Raw genomic sequence first — 19,075 nt, forward strand, 5'->3', positions numbered from 1 at the left:
ACTTACCGTGTTAAACAGAGAGTCGGTCGCCATTTCGAATTTTCCAATACCTCGGTAAACACTGTATGCTTATCGAGCTGAATAAACATGTTAAATTGAATAAAAACACGAAAATTATATCCAGTTTGGTAGAAAAGTAATTTATCTTGCCTTTGATAACATTTATTTGTTATATATTTGTTTATTGACAGCTTTTTCGAATCTATGTGTACAGTAATACAAACCCTATAATTATTTCATGTCATTAAACGAAAAAAAAAAAAAAGAACAGATACTACACGTTTCCTTTTTTTACAGATATCATTGTCAAATAAAATGTATATTTATTTATAATTTGTTGTATTTTTAATAGTTTGCTGCAAACTTTAAATCGAGTATTAATCTTCTGTTTGAGAATGTGTTAAATTATCGATGGTTTTATATTGTATTTTTTTATTTATTTATAATTTTATTTCAGCATTTATTTAATATAGAATAACCACGTCGCTTATTTAATCATAAAAAAAAAAAATCCCAAAAAATTATTCTATAAAAAGCATTTTCATTCCAAAATACTGAAATCGCCATTAAATAACGTGGAAAAGGGTTGATATGGCGTATAAGCAAAAGGCAGACTAAGAAATCAAGGGCAGATAATCGGAAATCTTCATTGTCTCCCTTGACGAACTTGTCTCCACGGAATTTCACGAGTGTTGTGGTCGGCGTTACGGAAATTACCGACCGTTTACTGATTTTATTTGTTTAGTTTTTTTCACCTTTGTTTGGTTGAGAGATGTTTGAGTACTCGTGCAGTTTATTGACCACCGGTGTGAAATATTAACGTCGTATTTATGTGTGCTTTCCACCTAACAGTCGAATGACGTTAAAATTGATTTACAAACTCACTTGTAAAGTCGCCAATAGTAAGATGTACAAAAATTACGAAAAACGTTTACTGATTTTATTTGTTTAAATAATATTATATGTAGACTTTCACCTAACAAATTAAATAAGAAGACGTTAATTTAGATTTAAATTAAAAATATTTATCTATCTGTCTGTCTGTCTGTCTATCTATCTATCTATCTATCTATCTATCTATCTATCTATCTATCTATCTAGCTGTACTGTATCTCTCCAACTACATCCTCTGTCTGTCTGTCTCTTTAACCTCGCATCGGCTCTCTGCTTGGTTCCTTATTTCAGCCCACCAAATTAGTTCAGTTTTTTTTATATTTTTTTTTATTCATAATTTGATTTCAGTATTTATTTAATATAGAATAACCGGGTGTGTATTAGTACTGTACACATAGATTCGAAAAAGTTGTCAAAAAACAAATATATAACAAATAAATGTTATCAAAGGCAAGATAACTTACTTTTTTACCAAAGTGTATATAATTTTCGTGTTTTTATTAAATTAAACATGTTTATTCAGCTCGAAAAAACAGTGTTTACCGATATATTGGAAAATTCAAAATGGCGCCCGACTCTCTCTTTAACACGGTAAGTTCGGAAAAAGATGTAATAAATAATAAACTAGACAAAATACTGTTAGAAATTCGCTCAATATATGTTACCGTGACATAACTTGACATATATTTGGTGGTTTTTTAATAGTATTTTGTCTAGTTTATTATTTATAACACCTTTTCCCGAACTTACCGTGTTAAAGAGAGAGTCGGTCGCCATTTTGAATTGATATTTAAAAAAAAAAAAAAAAAAAAAAAGAATCATAGCTACTGAGTTGTAGTCGACAATCGTAACATATCCCAAAATTACGAAAATGCAATCATTAAAGAATTTCCTAATTTTCTGTTTATTACAACAACATTGCAAGAGTAAGATTAGTAAATGTGGATGTGTATTTTCCCCCCTAAAGTCCAACCCTATCCTCACCGTGGTAGGGGGGTGTAACGTTGTAGTTGAACAACAACTACACGGCTAAATGGGCTCTGGCAAAACAAAATCCAGGAAATGACGTCCGTCATCTGGTCGTCTTTTTATACGCTTGCATGTGGCGAGCAAAGAAGACGTGTTAAGGAAGGAGCAGGCTGAAAGGAGAACATTCCCCGAACAAAAAAAGAAAAATGGGCCTTACCCTATCCCTTTCCCTTATCCTAACCCTAACCCCTCCCGTTTGCTTCCAAGGCCCCATTTGAGCGTGTTCTCCTCCGCAGGCCTGCTTCTCCAAGTTTCCCCGACTTTGCAGGTAACTGGTTTGGAGGCTTTCTAAAGCTCTTTTATCAGTGTCGGGGTGTTGAGTCCACACTTCCAGCTCAACAAATACCTGCAGTGCAAGGTGCGCTTCTCCGAATTTCCCCGAAGAGGGAGCGACACGTGCTCGTGTTTCTACTGTGTAATGCATGCGTGCCTCCACTTGACTACGGATGACTAGAGTAATACTAAAATAGTTTGTGTGTGCTCACAAGCTGCTTGAAGGGCGCTGGTAATATTATTCCTACTATCTATCAACTACGAGCTGGGGCGGTAATGCAATGATGGACCTTCGATTAATAATATCCGATACGATAGTAGGAATGGCAGTTTTGTGAGCTTCCATAGGCTCTTCCACATTCACGCACAATCTTGTGGTATCTCTCTAGGAATCCTGTTGAGTAGAGAGAACAAGAAGTCCCTTCCCTCGTTTTGGAAGGTTGTTCGCAGCAACGCTTGTTTTATATGGTGCCCTCTTTAGGGAGTTCAACACCTTGTTGTACGGAACCCGATCAAAATCCAGTTAATGAATGACGGCATGAGTTTGTTGCGTCTGTCATCTGGTCGTCTTTTTATACGCTTGCATGTGGCGAGCAGAAAAGACGTGCTCGAGCAGGCTGGAAGGAGAACACTCCCCCGAATGAGAAAAATTGGCCTCCCTCTCTCCCGTGTGCTTCCATCAAGGCCCAAATTGTGTGTGTTCTCCTTCGCAGGCCTGGTCCTCCAACTTTCCTCGACTTTGCAGGTAACTAATCTGGAGCTTTTCTAAAGCTCTTTTCTCAGTGTCGAGGTGTTGAGTCAACTCCCAGCTCAACAAATACCTGCAGCGCAAGGTGCGCTTTTCCGAATTCCCCCGAAGAGGGAGCGACACGTGCTCGTGTTTCTACTATGTAATTCACGCGTGCCTCCACTCGACTACGGACGACTAGAGTAATACTGCTATTAGTTTGCGTGTGCTCACAAGCTGCTTGAAGGGCGCTGGTAATATTATTCCTACTATCTATCAACTATGAGCTGGGGCGGTAATGCAATGATGGACCTCCGATTAATAATATCCGATACGATAGTAGGAATGGCAGTTTTGTGAGCTTTCATAGGCTCTTCCACATTCACGCACAATCTTGTGGTATCTCTCTAGGAATCCTGTTGGGTAGAGAGAACAAAAAGTCCCTTCCCTCGTTTTGGAAGGTTGTTCACAGCAACGCTTGTTTTATATGGTGACCTCTTTAGGTAGTTCAACACCTTGCTCTCCTTGACTCTTCTCATTGTCGAGGTTCTGAGTCCGGTTCCAGGTGTACAAATAGGTGCAAGTCTGGATAGGGAATCTCCCCAAGTGGGTGAGCCTACGCTCTTTCTTATCAGGCGACACGTGCTCGTGTTACTACATAATGCATGCATGGCTCCATTCGACCAGGAACGACTAGAGTAATACTACCATTAGTTTGTGTGTTCTCACAAGCTGCCTGAAGGGCGCTGGTAATATTATTCCTACTATCTATCAACTACGAGCTGGGGCGGTAATGCAATGATGGACCTCCGATTAATAATATCCGATACGATAGTAGGAATGGCAGTTTTGTGAGCTTTCATCACCTCCTCCTCATTCACGCACAATCTCGTGGTATCTCTCTAGGAATCGTGTTGAGTAGAGAGAACACTTCCGTTTTCTGCTCCGCCTTTTATTCCGAGTAGAAACCGCCTTTTTCGGAGGATGTTCGTAGCAATGCATGTTTTATGTAGCGCTCCACTTTGGGGAGATCATCACCTACCTGGCCAGACTGTCCTTTCCTGTACGGTACCTGGTAACGAGTGGATTCCACCCTTTCCCTCCTTTTTCAGTTTGATGGGGACCACGACCAGCCAGAGGTGAGTAAAGCATCAAGCGTTTCTTCTTTTCGATTTCAGTTTTTGTAATTGACAAGTTTAATTTTCCTCTTTTCCATTACTGCAGCTTCTAGTTAGAATCAGCAAAATCCTCAGGTAAGTATTTATTTCGTTGTGTTGCTAGTGATTAAAACGAATTCCTTTCTGCTTGTATTTCCTTTAACCAACTTTAGCAAGTCTAACCGAAAATATTCACCCATGCATGATCATAACCAAAATTATTTTTCTGTTACAGGTATTTTATTTTAATAAAAATTAACAAAATAATTAACATACACTCAGTAAAATGCAATGTACTAAAGTAACATAAATAAAACAAAATGTAAAAATAATAATGCAAAATACAACTAGTTATTACAGGTTTCAACAGCAACAGCCATGACCCTGTCATCCCAATATTGGATGCAGTTCCAGAAAGTCATAAAGTAAGTATTGATATCTTCTTCTAATTATAATTTTTAAAAAAAAGAAAATTTCACAAAAAATAAAATACTGTGATCTAAAGGAAAATAAACCGAAAAAAAAATGTAAAAATAATAATACAACTAGTTATTACAGGTTTCAACAGCAACAGCCATGACCCTGTCATCCCAATATTGGATGCAGTTCCAGAAAGTCATAAAGTAAGTATTGATATCTTCTTCTAATTATAATTTTTAAAAAAAGAAAATTTCACAAAAAATAAAATACTGTGATCTAAAGGAAAATAAACCGAAAAAAAAATGTAAAAATAATAATACAACTAGTTATTACAGGTTTCAACAGCAACAGCCATGACCCTGTCATCCCAATATTGGATGCAGTTCCAGAAAGTCATAAAGTAAGTATTGATATCTTCTTCTAATTATAATTTTAAAAAAAAAGAAAATTTCACAAAAAATAAAATACTGTGATCTAAAGGAAAATAAACCGAAAAAAAATGTAAAAATAATAATACAACTAGTTATTACAGGTTTCAACAGCAACAGCCATGACCCTGTCATCCCAATATTGGATGCAGTTCCAGAAAGTCATAAAGTAAGTATTGATATCTTCTTCTAATTATAATTTTTTAAAAAAAGAAAATTTCACAAAAAATAACATACTGTGATCTAAAGGAAAATAAACCGAAAAAAAAAATGTAAAAATAATAATACAACTAGTTATTACAGGTTTCAACAGCAACAGCCATGACCCTGTCATCCCAATATTGGATGCAGTTCCAGAAAGTCATAAAGTAAGTATTGATATCTTCTTCTAATTATAATTTTAAAAAAAAAGAAAATTTCACAAAAAATAAAATACTGTGATCTAAAGGAAAATAAACCGAAAAAAAAATGTAAAAATAATAATACAACTAGTTATTACAGGTTTCAACAGCAACAGCCATGACCCTGTCATCCCAATATTGGATGCAGTTCCAGAAAGTCATAAAGTAAGTATTGATATCTTCTTCTAATTATAATTTTTTAAAAAAAGAAAATTTCACAAAAAATAACATACTGTGATCTAAAGGAAAATAAACCGAAAAAAAAAATGTAAAAATAATAATACAACTAGTTATTACAGGTTTCAACAGCAACAGCCATGACCCTGTCATCCCAATATTGGATGCAGTTCCAGAAAGTCATAAAGTAAGTATTGATATCTTCTTCTAATTATAATTTTAAAAAAAAAGAAAATTTCACAAAAAATAAAATACTGTGATCTAAAGGAAAATAAACCGAAAAAAAAATGTAAAAATAATAATACAACTAGTTATTACAGGTTTCAACAGCAACAGCCATGACCCTGTCATCCCAATATTGGATGCAGTTCCAGAAAGTCATAAAGTAAGTATTGTTATTTCCTAATTATAATTTCCAAAAAAATAATTTCATAAAAATAAAATGCTATGAAATAAAGGAAAATAAATAAAACAAACAAACCAAAAAAAGAAAAAAAACAATTAAAAAAAAGAAAAAGTTATTCAAGTTTTCAGCACCAGCAGCAGCAACACCCATGACCCCTCTCATCCCCATCTTGGAAGCAGTTCCAGAAATTCCTAAAGTAAGTAATAATATATTTTTTTTTTATAAGCAACTCCAACTTCCCATCGAATTCATAAAGGTTTCATTTATTGTATCAATGTGTCTTGGTGGTGCTGCAACCACTACACCTTGATTTATTTCTAATTTTCTAGTGATTGTTGAGACTTCAGGACTCTAAACCACCTTTTCAGCACTTGTTTTGTACCAGCTGCTGAATTTGCTTTGTTTTAGATGGGTTTCAGTTAATTTCTTAATTTACTTGATTTCTTTTTTGTCTAATGACTTTTGATGATTCCAGCTTCTAATTGGCCCTTTCTTTTCTTGTTCTCCAGTACCGTTGAACAATACTCGCTTTTTTCGCACCTGATAAATTTTGCTAATTTCTTTTTTCTCTTTTTGTTCCAGACTTTATCCTGTCTATTAACTTTTATTCTCTTTCTAGTTCTCTTGCAGCGTTTAACATTACTTGTTTTTTTTTTAGTTATTTTTTACTAATGAGTGTTGAGACTTGAAGATTCTAAAAGAGCATTTCTTTACAGCACCTGATGAATTTTTTCTTATAATGTCCTATTTACTTGATTTCATTTTGTCTAATGACTTTTGATTAGGGGTAGGCTATAGAAACAAAATTTTTCAAATAAATGCCAAAAAAAACCTTCATTTATATGTAAATAGATGGGAACAAGTGATTTTGTTCAAAATGGGTCAAAATTGGAGGGTCGCTGGCCCCAAACGTGATTTGACCGCGTCAACGCGTGAAAATGGCCCAAATTTCGGCCCCGAACACACTTGATCACTTATTGAAAGCCACAGGGTGCATTTTTTCGCTATAAATGCATTTGTATCATTAAATCTAACATTCCCATTGGCTATCCCACAAGTAGGGTTTTTTTAGGGTATCTCAGAGTCCAAAATGGGTCAAATTACCCCAAAATTAGCCAAAAATGGTCGGAAATCACAGATTTTCCAAAATGCACCTCCCATGGGCTCAAAGACACCTCTACATGGCAGAAACTGTTGGGAAATGCTTGAAGCAGGCACTCTCCTAACTTTTGCACTGTTAATGAGGGGTATAAGGACCTTTAAAAGGGGCTAAATATGGCCGATTTAGCCAATGAGTCAAAAAGTCCCTAAGAATCAACATAGGTTGTCAAAAAGGGGCTTAATTTGAGTTATAGATGGAAAATTACCAAATAAGGAAATGTTTTCTTTCTGTATCAATGGAATGGCATCTTTAAATAGACACGATAACATTGCATTGCATTAATTGTGAATTTGATTGAACTAAGATTATAATTACGACGATTGGACTTATCTTCTGCTTGATTCTCTTCCAACTGAGGCTGAATGTGTTCAAGCTGTGCAGCAACATCATGCTGCCAAATATGGTACCACGACACAGAAAAATCATATTGACCAGTTCTCCTTGCGATTACTACAATTGTGGCAGAAAGCCTTTGGAAGTGATGTTCGTTATGTTACAATACCTGGGATAAAACATAAACTTGATCGATGGCTAAAAATTTACGATAAAGATGTCTACAAAGCAAAGGGTTCCAGACGTGTGAATATAATTAAATGGAAACGAGAGCACCATGTCCTTCTCAATATACTTTCAAAAGATGTGAATCCTGATGAATTTGATGTACATGAACGAAGATTCTTTGCCGATCAAAAGTCTCTCTCTCTCGCAAATGGCTCATTGTGCCAGAGCATGATACCTCAAACAATTTGAACTACTCATTAAACAGATCGGGTACAATCCGTAGCACTGTCCCATGTACCGAGATCGCCAGCCAAACACATGTCACTTACAATCTGCGAACTGGTGCACGGAATTTCCAGGAGTCAATCAAAATAGCTGTAGCAAATTCCTGTGCTGCAGCCAACATTTAATGCATTATATTGATATTTTACTGTTGTATGATTTTAAAGTAATGTGAAGTGAAGCTGTGTCTTGAAATAACAAAATAATTCCTTTGCTAATTACTCATAGCTTTTATCAAGTTATTCAATATATTGGTTACAAATCTAGAAATAGCGAATCGAGGGCCATTTTCATCAATTTTGGGGTAACTATGAGAACACTATGAATTCAGACTCTTCTTGGACAGCATTTTATTGACATTCAATGTTCAATTTACAATTAATTACTTTCTGAGAAGTTGATGTAGTAAAGTTACAATGTTTCTAAAAAGTATCATTGATGAATGAACTAATGATTCATATGTTATGTACCGTAAAGCGTAATTTTGTCATTTTTGGATTGTTTTGACCCTTTTTACATCCCCCAAAGATCTCTAAATACAAATGGAAGTCTTCCAACTGTAAAAAGCCATACAGGAGTGTTTATAGGAGCCCGATGAGATATAATACCTGCATTTTGGGGATTATCCGTGATTTTCATTCATTTTTGGCTAATTTTTGGGTAAATTTGACCCATTTTGAACCCTTAAGATACCTTGAAAAGCCCTATATAGGTGGGATAGCCAGTGAGAATGTTAGATTTAAATTTATAGAGCCATTTATGGTCAAAAATTGCACCCTGTGTGTCTTGGGAGGTGCATTTTGGAAAATCCGTGATTTCCGACCATTTTTGGCTACTTTTGGGGTAATTTTGACCCATTTTGGACTCTGAGATACCCTTAAAAAAACCGTACTTGTGAGATAGCCAATGGGAATGTTAGATTTAATGATACAAATGCATTTATAGTCAAAAAATGCATCCTGTGGCTTTCAATAAGTGATTAAGTGTGTTCGGGGCCGAAATTTGGGCCATTTTCACACGTTGACGCGGTCAAATCACGTTTGGGGCCAGTGACCCTCCAATTTTTTTGTTCCCATCTATTTACATATAATAAGCCACTTTTGGCATTTATTTGAAAAATTTTGCTTCTATAGCCTACCCCTATTTTGATGATTCCAGCTTCTAATTGGCCCTTTCTTTTCTTGTTCTCCAGTACCGTTGAACATTACTCGCTTTTTTCGCACCTGATAAATTTCGCTAATTTCTTTTTTCTCTTTTTGTTCCAGACTTTATCCTGTCTATTAACTTTTATTCTCTTTCTAGTTCTCTAGTTCTCTTGCAGCGTTGAACATTACTTGTTTTTGACTTATTTTTACTAGTGAGTGTTGAGACTTGAAGATTCTAAAAGAGCATTTCTTTACAGCACCTGATAAATGGCGTCCTATTTACGTGATTTCTTTTTTGTCTAATGACTTTTGATGATTCCAGCTTCTAATTGGCCCTTTCTTTTCTTGTTCTCCAGTACCGTTGAACATTACTCGCTTTTTTCGCACCTGATAAATTTCGCTAATTTCTTTTTTCTCTTTTTGTTCCAGACTTTATCCTGTCTATTAACTTTTATTCTCTTTCTAGTTCTCTTGCAGCGTTGAACATTACTTGTTTTTTTTTACTTATTTTTACCATACGCACAGATTTGGTAAAGTTAGCCGAAAACAATTATATATAACATTTCTTCAGTTTGAACTCATTTTTGCCGAGAGAGAGATAGGTTTCCTTGTTCATGTGGATTTGTATGTAAATGCATGAACAATATGCTTTGTAATTATATACAAATATTTACATTACTATTTTTTTTTTTTTTTTATTACATTTTCACCCCAAACAAGGCACTTTGCCACTATCAGGGGGAAACATCTACTAGGGTACTATGTAGGGATTTGGGCAGGGAGGTGTTGGTTCACGTTGCACTTGAACTTATGCATGTCAGTACAGTTGGGGAAGCAGTGACCTGGAATGGAATTCCAAATTCTAGCAGTTCTGGGGAAGAAACTACTGGAGTAGAAAGATCTTTTAAATGTAGGGATCTCTACAGTGTGGGGGTGGGATTTTGCAGCTTGTCGGGTCTGTCGAGGGTGTTTACGTTGTGGGGGCAAAAGTGCTTGCATGCAGTTCATCAGAGCATTCACCATTATAATACTTGTAGAACAGGCAGAGGGATGCAACGTTTCGACGATGGGACAGAGGCTGAAGCTTAGATGCCAGTTTAGGGCCTATCAGATTTGCGACTCTCTTTTGAACCCTGTCAAGGAGTGAGAGACTAGTAGCCGATGCACCAGCCCAAATATGACAGCAATACTCCATACATGGGCGAATAGTGGCCTTGTTGGAGAGGTACAGGATACTTTCGGGTGTTAGAAGTTTTCTAGCACGGTAGAGAGAGAGAGCCCACCTTCCTCGCAGCGGCCCTGGCAATGCTCTCGATGTAATTGTTCCAGCTATAATTATCATTTTCATTATGGATCAGTAATATAATTTTACTACTGTTAATATATTCTAATAAATTATAATATATTAAATAACTATAAAAACTAAAACTAATAATTAAAAACAAAAAAATCATGATTAGATACTAAAACATAACTTATAAATTAGCGCTAAATTAAATTATAACTGATCAAATAATAAACACTAAACCTCGACATAAATGTAAATATCAAAATGTTAAATTGTATAAATACTGAAAGATTAAACACTAATACTAAAATAATACTTTAAAACCAAAAATATACCAGAGAATAAGTGATAAGCTGTTCTAAAAATAAACTTATTACTAGTAAAAATATCTTGCTGATCCATATAAGAAAATGATGATAATAATAATGGCATATTAAAAATGAGCAATTATTAGAATAACGATTGCGCTCAAATTCGAGTTTGCCCTTTACACGCCTTTGCAGTAATATTTATGCCCCAAAACTGAAAAATGTGGCTGATTACTTGGACCTCAAAGTTCTAAACTAGCATAATTGTCTGGCATCTCAGTACTTTGTACAAAACTAACATTTTAGCCGTGGGAGTTGTGGGGGTTTTGTGTTGAGCCAAACAAGGAAAAACGCGTGGTAGCAGGGAGGAAGGCTAGAACCCGTTATGTGTTTGTGTATGACCACTGGCAGTGACGTAGGTTTAAATTAAAGCTAGAGAAAAGAAAGCACGGCATGACTTACAAATACATCGTGGATTAAAGCAGCAACCCCCTAGCTATTTGTCGCGTGAAGTAATAATTACACTTATATATATTTTTCCTTTATTTTTAACTTTGACACATTAACCATTATTGATTAAGGGTCATATGAATTTATTACGTTAGATCCATGGCCAAGGAAACTATATCTAACATTTGAATGGTTTATACTATAAGTTGTACACTTTCACTTTTATAGATATATCCATTTAAAAATTACTTGGACTTGTAACGACATGATTCCATTTCCGTTGGATTAAAACTTGTCTCTTTTTTCTTTTTTTTTTTTTTAGCAACCAGCCGAAACTTCTCCCAGAAGAAGACCACTCCCATCCAAAATTTCTACAAGAACAGGATAGCCGCCGCCACTTCAGGGTCCTGGATATGACCTTAAACTGTATCCGATGGTAAAGCTCCATAAGCAGGCTTGGGGAGTGTGGAGCCACCCTTTAATTACCATTGCTCCCAGGTCCACTCTGACCCGGAGTGGTAGTACCTGTTAGGGTCCCCACTGTGGGTTACATATTTTTCTTCTAATAAACCTTTTAAAACTATAAGTCTATTTTCTGTGTTATCTATTTGTTATACATCATGTTTATTGATATCTGGTAAACGATTTATAAGCCCCGAATTTAATTGTGATATTCGTTTTCAGCATACTCGAAAACATTAAGAAAATCGACATAGAATTACATATCAAATAAAAAAAAAAAAAAAAGCTAACCCTGACCCCCAACCCTAATCCATCCTAGAGACAATTTGATCAAAGAGGAGCAGCATGAATATCAGCAATAATGTATGCAAAAAAAAAAAAAAAATTACTTAATATTGGTTTGAACTATAAAGAACTCTGCACTTGGTGAGTTTTGGTCATTTTTGGATATATTACTATTTTCGGCATGACAATTAAATACTTAATATTGGTTTTGTCTTTAAACGACACTTAAAGTCAAACAGCATTTTTGAAGTAGTTTTTAACAAACATACAAATTACTTTGAACTATAAAGAACTCTGCACTTGTAGAGTCTTCGTAATTTTTGGATATATTACTATTTTCGACATGACAATTAACTACGTATGGAGGTTGGTGGGGACTTTGTTTTAATATGCAGGGAGACGACGGTCTCATGACAGTCACCTCGGTCTTGTTCTAATTTGAGCCTGAACACTTGTTATGTTCCAAAGTAAATAAACGCTTTAAAATAAGTTAAAACAAAAAGAACTTCTCGGATATTATTCAAGTCAGAGTTACCTTTATGAAACCATATGAAAATATACTCACAAATATATGTATATATATATACATATATGTGTGTGTGCTTTCTCAAGGGAGATAATAAAAATAAGAGTTATCTACCTTTAAAAAAACATGAAAATGTACTAACAAATATATATATATATATATATATATATAGTAATTTATGATATATATATATATAGTAATTTATGATATATATACATATATATAGTAATTTATGATATATATAGTAATTTATGATATATATAGTAATTTATGAAATATATATGGCGATTAAGCTACACTGAATATTCGGCGTTTCATCCACTATAGGATTCGTTAATTTATGACCTTGGCAACAGATTTGATGTAAGTGTTCCATTTCAGATCAGGAGTGAAGGTCAAGCCCAGAAGCTTGTCAAAACATGGAGCCTCCCCAAGACGAGAGCCATCCATTTCAATTGATGCCAGATGGGGATCAGAGCGTTGATGATGTAAAGATAGGGGTTTAGTTTTAGATGCATTAAAGGTAACCAGCCACGTCTTCCCCCACTGAACCACGCGCTCGAGATCAGGAGAGAGAATCAGAAAGAGCTTTGTCATTTACAGCCTTTGATGTGTTGCCATAGATGGTTGTCATCAGTATAGATGTCAACGAATGATTTAAGTATGTGTTTAGGGAGATCATTGATATAGATCAGGAAGAGAGTTGGGCCCAGGATGGACCCTTGAGGGACTCCAGCATTAATACTGCAGGCCTCTGATTTTTGTCAATCAACCACTACTCTTATGAGCCTATCAGAGAGAAATGATTTAATGATAGAGAGAACATTTCCAGTTATACCGTAGCTGGAAATCTTGTGAAGTAGGCCTTTATGCCATACCCTGTCGAAGGCCTTTGATATGTCAAGAGCAATTGCCCTAGAAAAGAAGCCTTTGTCAAGAGATTCACTAATCCTATGAGATATAACCGTTAGCACATCTGCTGTAGATCTTGCAGAAAGGAAATCATATTGCGTGTCACTAAGAAGGTTATTCCTGCTGAGGTGGTTGACTATTTCTCTATTTAATATGGATTCCAGCAACTTACTCATGACACACAGGAGACTTATTGGTCTGTACTGAGAGGGAGATGACTTATCACCTGAGTTCTTAAATACAGGGCATACTGATGAGGTTTTCCAAGGTGTTGGAAAGCACTTCTCCTTAAGACAATGCTTAAACAGTTTCATAAGTATGGGAGCAAGTTCTGGTTGAAGCTTTTTTAACACTATAATTGGGATGCCGTCAGGGCCAGTTGCTTTACTGGAATCAAGGTTCTTGATTAGCTTGGCGACCTCATGCACAGATATTTGTATGTTACCTAGCGAATTCTGTGTTATAGGAGGAAATATGGGGAGTTGATGGCCTTCGTCGCATAGGGTAGAATTAGCTGCAAAGTTCTTGGCAAATAGTTTGGCCTTGTCTGATGCTGACGAGATGACCTCTGGTCCATTGATAATGGTTGGGATAGAACGCACACTTCTGTTCTGGATCCAATTTGTTGTTTTCCAGAACTGGTGGGAACCAAGCCGCTGATCAGCTACTTTTGATTTAACAGACTGGGCATATAGCTCTCTTGCATTTTTTTATTTAAGTTAACATGTTATATATTTGTCAAACTGTTTAGATATTTATTTACAGAAACATGAACAGAAAACAATGAATGCGTCACATTTTATACAGATTTAGCAGTGTCAAAATTTTTATGTGACATCAGTTGTTGCAAACCTTTGGTCCAGAGCAGAATTTCTGCAATCAAAATATTATATATGGAGACATACATGTACAATGAATTAATCTTCTCGCCTGTGAGCATTTTACATTTTTACTCTTGAAATAGTCCGAACTAAACGGGCGAAACGTCGTCGAGGTTTTAGGGCTTTCCACCTCCGTTTGTTATTATATGTATATTACATGCAACAGAAAATTGTTTACCAGTTTTAAATTGTGAATATTTCACATATGTTAAAATAATATTACATTCAAACAACATAATAAATACAAATCCGGTAGATGATATTGCAGAAACATTTTAAAATCGGCGACGATCATAATAGATTTCGGGCTGATTCTCGAGATTGGCACACGTTAGTTTTTGGTTTTGGGGGGGGGGGCGTAAATTTTTACATTAGGTCTACCTTCACAATTTTCTTTAGAATGGCGACTTTTCTAGGTTTTCCATTATGCTGGTTAAGAAAATCTCATTCAAATTCTGCCGAGACAAGTATTTATAGAGATATAAAGATCTGTATTAGTCACTGTAATGCGCTGGCTGCCAGGTTTGTACGAGCCATCCACTTCAATATAATTCATTTCATTCATCGTTTTCAATCCTCTCATATTATTGTCCATCACTAAAAAATTGCTATACATTTCTGCCTGTTTTCCTTGTCCCTAAATAACGAAGTCGTACTTATAAATTTTCCTCACTTTATTTTAAATTTTTATTTCTAATTTTTCGATTCTACTTCTTTCTTCTAATCTTTAATTATTAATTCAGTAAGCTTTATACTTATGTATATTTGCCACCGTGCTGAAATAACGTTATTATTTTGTAGGCCATTTTTAACATGCGTTGGTGAGGGTGTTTCGTGAATAATATGTGCTTCCACCTAACAATTTTATTAAAAAAAATATCGTCAAGCTTGAATTTAACCTGGAAACTATGGAAAAATAACACGGTGGCAAAACTGTTCAAGTGCCGAAAGTTTTTCGAACGGTTTACAAAAACCTAGTTTTGTTTTTCGTTTTATTTATTTATTTATTTATGGAGAAGAACGGTAATCAATTTGGATAATATGCAATTATGTTACCGGGCTGACGGGTGTTTTGTAAATACTCTGTACTTTCACCTAATAAATTAATAAACAAAGATATCGTAAAAGTTTAATTCATATATATATGATCATTTTATTATATATATATATTTTTAGAGGAGAGATTGACTTAGCGAGATGAAGGACACTTTGAATAAATTCATGATTTAAATCTGTAATTTAAAAAAAAAACATGTTATTTTCAGTTGTGTTCATTGTCTGGTGTACAGTATTCTATATTTTCACCTAACAATTTAATAATAAAAAAAGATATTGTAAAACTTTTATAGCAACATGTTTTTGTTTTTCAGTGTTTTTCTTTCTTTTCTTTTTTTGTGTGTGTGTGTGTGTGTTTTGGGAGTGGGTGTAATCAATTATAGAACGTGTATAGATTTTACCAGATGCGTCTGCAGTTTAATTAACCGTTTTTCCGTAAGTAACACGCTGAAATTACGCGAGCATAAGAACCGTTTAATATTTAACAGAAATTCCGTTTACATTTTTGCGGGGAGCACAACACCTTCCTGTCTTGAAAATGTAACCAGGATTTTTTGTGTTTGCATGTCTAACCGTGAATGCGTGTAAGTTTGCTTTGAGAATTCGTAAGGGTGTGTGTGTATAGAAATTATTTTACTTGTGTATGTTAGTCCCATGGAATAAGGCTATCAGTATGTAAGCATGCGTTTATGTGCGGCTAATAGTTGTTATTTTCTTGTTAGCGATCGCTATGGTGTCCTGTTAGCGTAGGTAAGCGATGTAAGAAAAGCCGATGGTCATTATGAAAGTTGCGACCTGTGCTATATGAGGTTAGCAATATGTGAAGGTTGGTTTCTGTTTGGTTATAAAACTGTAAAGAGTGTTAATTTTTTTAGCGGTGGTGTCTAATGTGTAGAGCGCCGCGGTTTTTTTTCAAGGTTTAGAAGTGTTCGTTTATGTATCAAATCGGTTTATTCTTGAGTATGAGAATAGTCGGTTTCAGCCAATTTTGATTCGTAAGAAGAGTACGTTATGTATATGTATGCAATCATCTAGTTACGAAGGGTGTATTAGCACTGTAGTAGAGAAATGCAGAATAGTACCCGGCGACGACTGGTAGCAGTGGTAAGACTACATTTAGAGAGAGAAAATACGGACTTCTTCCTCTTATAATGCTGCGATTGTGATGGTTGTTCTCCACGGATGGAATGTAGCATTTTAATAGCACGAGTAAATGTGTATGTAACGACATTAAAAAGTTACATAAGATAGTGGGTAATACTGTAGACATAATAGATTTGTATGTGTCATCTTTTATTGCAAACGTGCGGTAATTTGGCACAGAGGGGGATTTCTGCAATTAAAATATCATATATAAAATAAAATAATAATGATAATAAAATATCATATATATATAGGCATAATTAATATATGACATACCAGGTTTTCTGGTTTATTTTATAAACTGCTATTTTAAGTTTTTAATTTTAAATCAATATTTTAACACTCGTAAGTCATACAATTAAAAAGAAACTGAATTTAAACGTATTTCCAGAAATTAGGTGATAATAATAAAAAAAATAAATAAGCAAATAAATGTATTACTTTTTTCGGTTCCATGTTTTCTTCAATACTCTGCCTACGTAATAAGTGTAGGGTGAGCTTATTTATTCCCATCCCACTGTTGCGTGCGCTTAAATTTGAAACCTATCGACTCTCCAACTCACCTTTTGACTTCGCCAATCTCTGTCTCCTACTTTCTTTTTCTCCTTTCACCTTCCTTCCGCTAGACACTGAGAGTTTATTTCTATTTTATCTTTTTGTTCGTTTTCTGATTTTATTGTCTTGAATTGAAAACCATGTTTAATTTTAGAAGAGTTTCCGGTGCGCAGCTATTCTGTACAGGTCCTGGAGATGAAAAATTTTCAGTGGATAGCTGTTTTGTACAAGGCCTAGATTTTATTAGCAAAATATTTCTTCTCGAGTGATATAATTTTGCTATTCAGCACATACATAGAAGATATAAAGATTAAAATCTTTTCAAAGGACATAGAAAAAGAGGAAACGGATTGAAACAAAAAAGGATATGGAACTTAAATGTTCGATTGGAATGGTAGTCCTCGAATAGAAAAGAATGTTATTAGGTTCCAGATTAGTTGGAGGCTGCCACATTGAAGGTAAAATCCTATTATGTTCAATAAAGTATCCAGAGTTAAAGGAAATGTTGCTTTGCAAACGCAGAATTTTATATCTATTAAGTCCCATTTTTTGGTATTGTAAAATCAGTTGGAAGACGTTCTCTTTCCATATGAAAAAATTCATCTGGTCAAAATAAAAATTCCAATTAGATAAAATAGTCATGATAATTGGAATTGACACAGATTTAAATTTTTATTATAAGAGTGGAAATAAAAATAAAGGCTTTAAACCAAACTGCAATTCTTTTATTCGCTTATGTAAAATTTTCCAGTCTCTAATTAAATGACAAAAAAAAAAAAAATAATAATAATAATACTAAATGCAAATTTTTCCAGTCTCTAATTAAATGACAAGAATTATAATGTGTGTATATATATATATAGCAAAATTGGTAAGAAAGTGCTCAATACTATTGCCGAGCAAATATATATTTTTATTACGTTTTATCTACTTAGTTACACATGTTTCGGTTACGAAATCGTATTAACGATCCAGCAACTTTGTCAGACTTAAACCAATATTAATGTTACATGATAAGGGCTGTCCCCTTTTCATGTAAGTATAAAAATGGAGAATTTAGTTTCAAATGAAAATGAAATAGCAATAGACAAATTCGAACCTCGTAATTTAGTTTAGAAATAGATTACGTGTGAGAATTTAAAAATGTAAAACAAACATTTGTTTAGAATACAGATAAATATTTAAAGGAAAGAATGTGAACTCTCAAGTTGTTATGAAATTTTAAATTGAAAGAATGCAGCTTATAAGATAATGTTTTTAACATATTGAATATAGGTTAAAATTCCTTTTGTAGAAATAGGAAAAGTTTTGGACACGTATGTCCAGAACACGTCATGACGTCACGGAAAATAGAAAGTTCTAGGAATAGAGAAAAAACTTTAGAGTTAGACAGTCAGTGAGAAAACTCGGGAGAGAGACAGTCAGGCGTCTAGGAGCGAGACGTCACGTTGAAACTAAAATGTGAGACTTTAAATTCTTGGTGTGACGAAATAAACCATTATGTGTTTTGTAAAGCTCGTCTTGTGTCTTATGATTCTTACAGAAAGGTAAAGCGGAATTGTATTATATATTTGTGTTATATGTCTTTACATACACGTCTCAACATCATCATGTCCGAACTGTCTGAACACTATCCCTTCACTCAAAGAGCTTTCTTCTTCTTCCATTCAACACAATTAAGGAATGAACTTTTAAAATATAGGAATCTCTCCTAACATGAACAATCTCTTTTAACAGGAACTATCTCTCTAAGTCTCTCGTACAACAACTTATACAACTTCTCAACATCCCTCACTGTAATAAGACTCCTTCTAAGCATCTCTTCCTAAGATTCTCTTTCAATGAAACGCAATGTAACATTAGAAAATGAAGAAGAAAAAAAGGGGGAATTTCAATTCTGATTCGACAACATTTAAGTTTTAGGATTTAATAATTAAACATCGAAAAGGGGTGAAATGGAGTTTTAAAAATTCAGCCAGACACGACACAGATCGGAGTATATGGAGAGGGGAAGAGAGAGAGAGAGAGAGACAGAGAGAGAGGGGAGGTGGAAAAAAGAAAGGAGGAAAGGATGTAAGATTCGTAAGGCATTGGAGGCCGGGTTATGGGGAGAGGAAGAGAGGGTAAGGGCTGAATTAAAAAAAAGAAAAGTAGGTAGCGTGTAGCTGCTTATGATTTGTACGGTTTCAAATTTTATTTTATAATTT

At 34.6% G+C, this 19,075-nt stretch overlaps 2 long non-coding RNA genes across 3 annotated transcripts in view; one reads left to right on the plus strand and one right to left on the minus strand.

The window, feature by feature from the left end:
• The window catches only part of LOC145248786 (uncharacterized), a gene marked incomplete at its 5' end in the record, with an annotated part of 199,585 nt that overhangs the window by 59,070 nt on the left and 121,440 nt on the right, over positions 1–19,075 (minus strand). The gene's annotated exons all lie outside the window — the stretch shown is intronic.
• On the plus strand, positions 1,688–11,634 carry LOC145249081 (uncharacterized). 2 transcript variants are annotated; one of them, XR_013863475.1, is made up of 3 exons: positions 1,688–4,062; positions 4,148–5,891; positions 11,371–11,634. It is a non-coding gene; the product is annotated as an uncharacterized LOC145249081 (long non-coding RNA). The 2 variants fall into 2 exon arrangements; XR_013863474.1 differs by having other exon boundaries at positions 3,508–5,891.

The sequence above is a fragment of the Euprymna scolopes genome, chromosome 27 (genome assembly GCF_053919585.1).
Source record: "Euprymna scolopes isolate OS-2025 chromosome 27, ASM5391958v1, whole genome shotgun sequence".
Lineage (NCBI taxonomy): Eukaryota > Metazoa > Mollusca > Cephalopoda > Sepiida > Sepiolidae > Euprymna > Euprymna scolopes.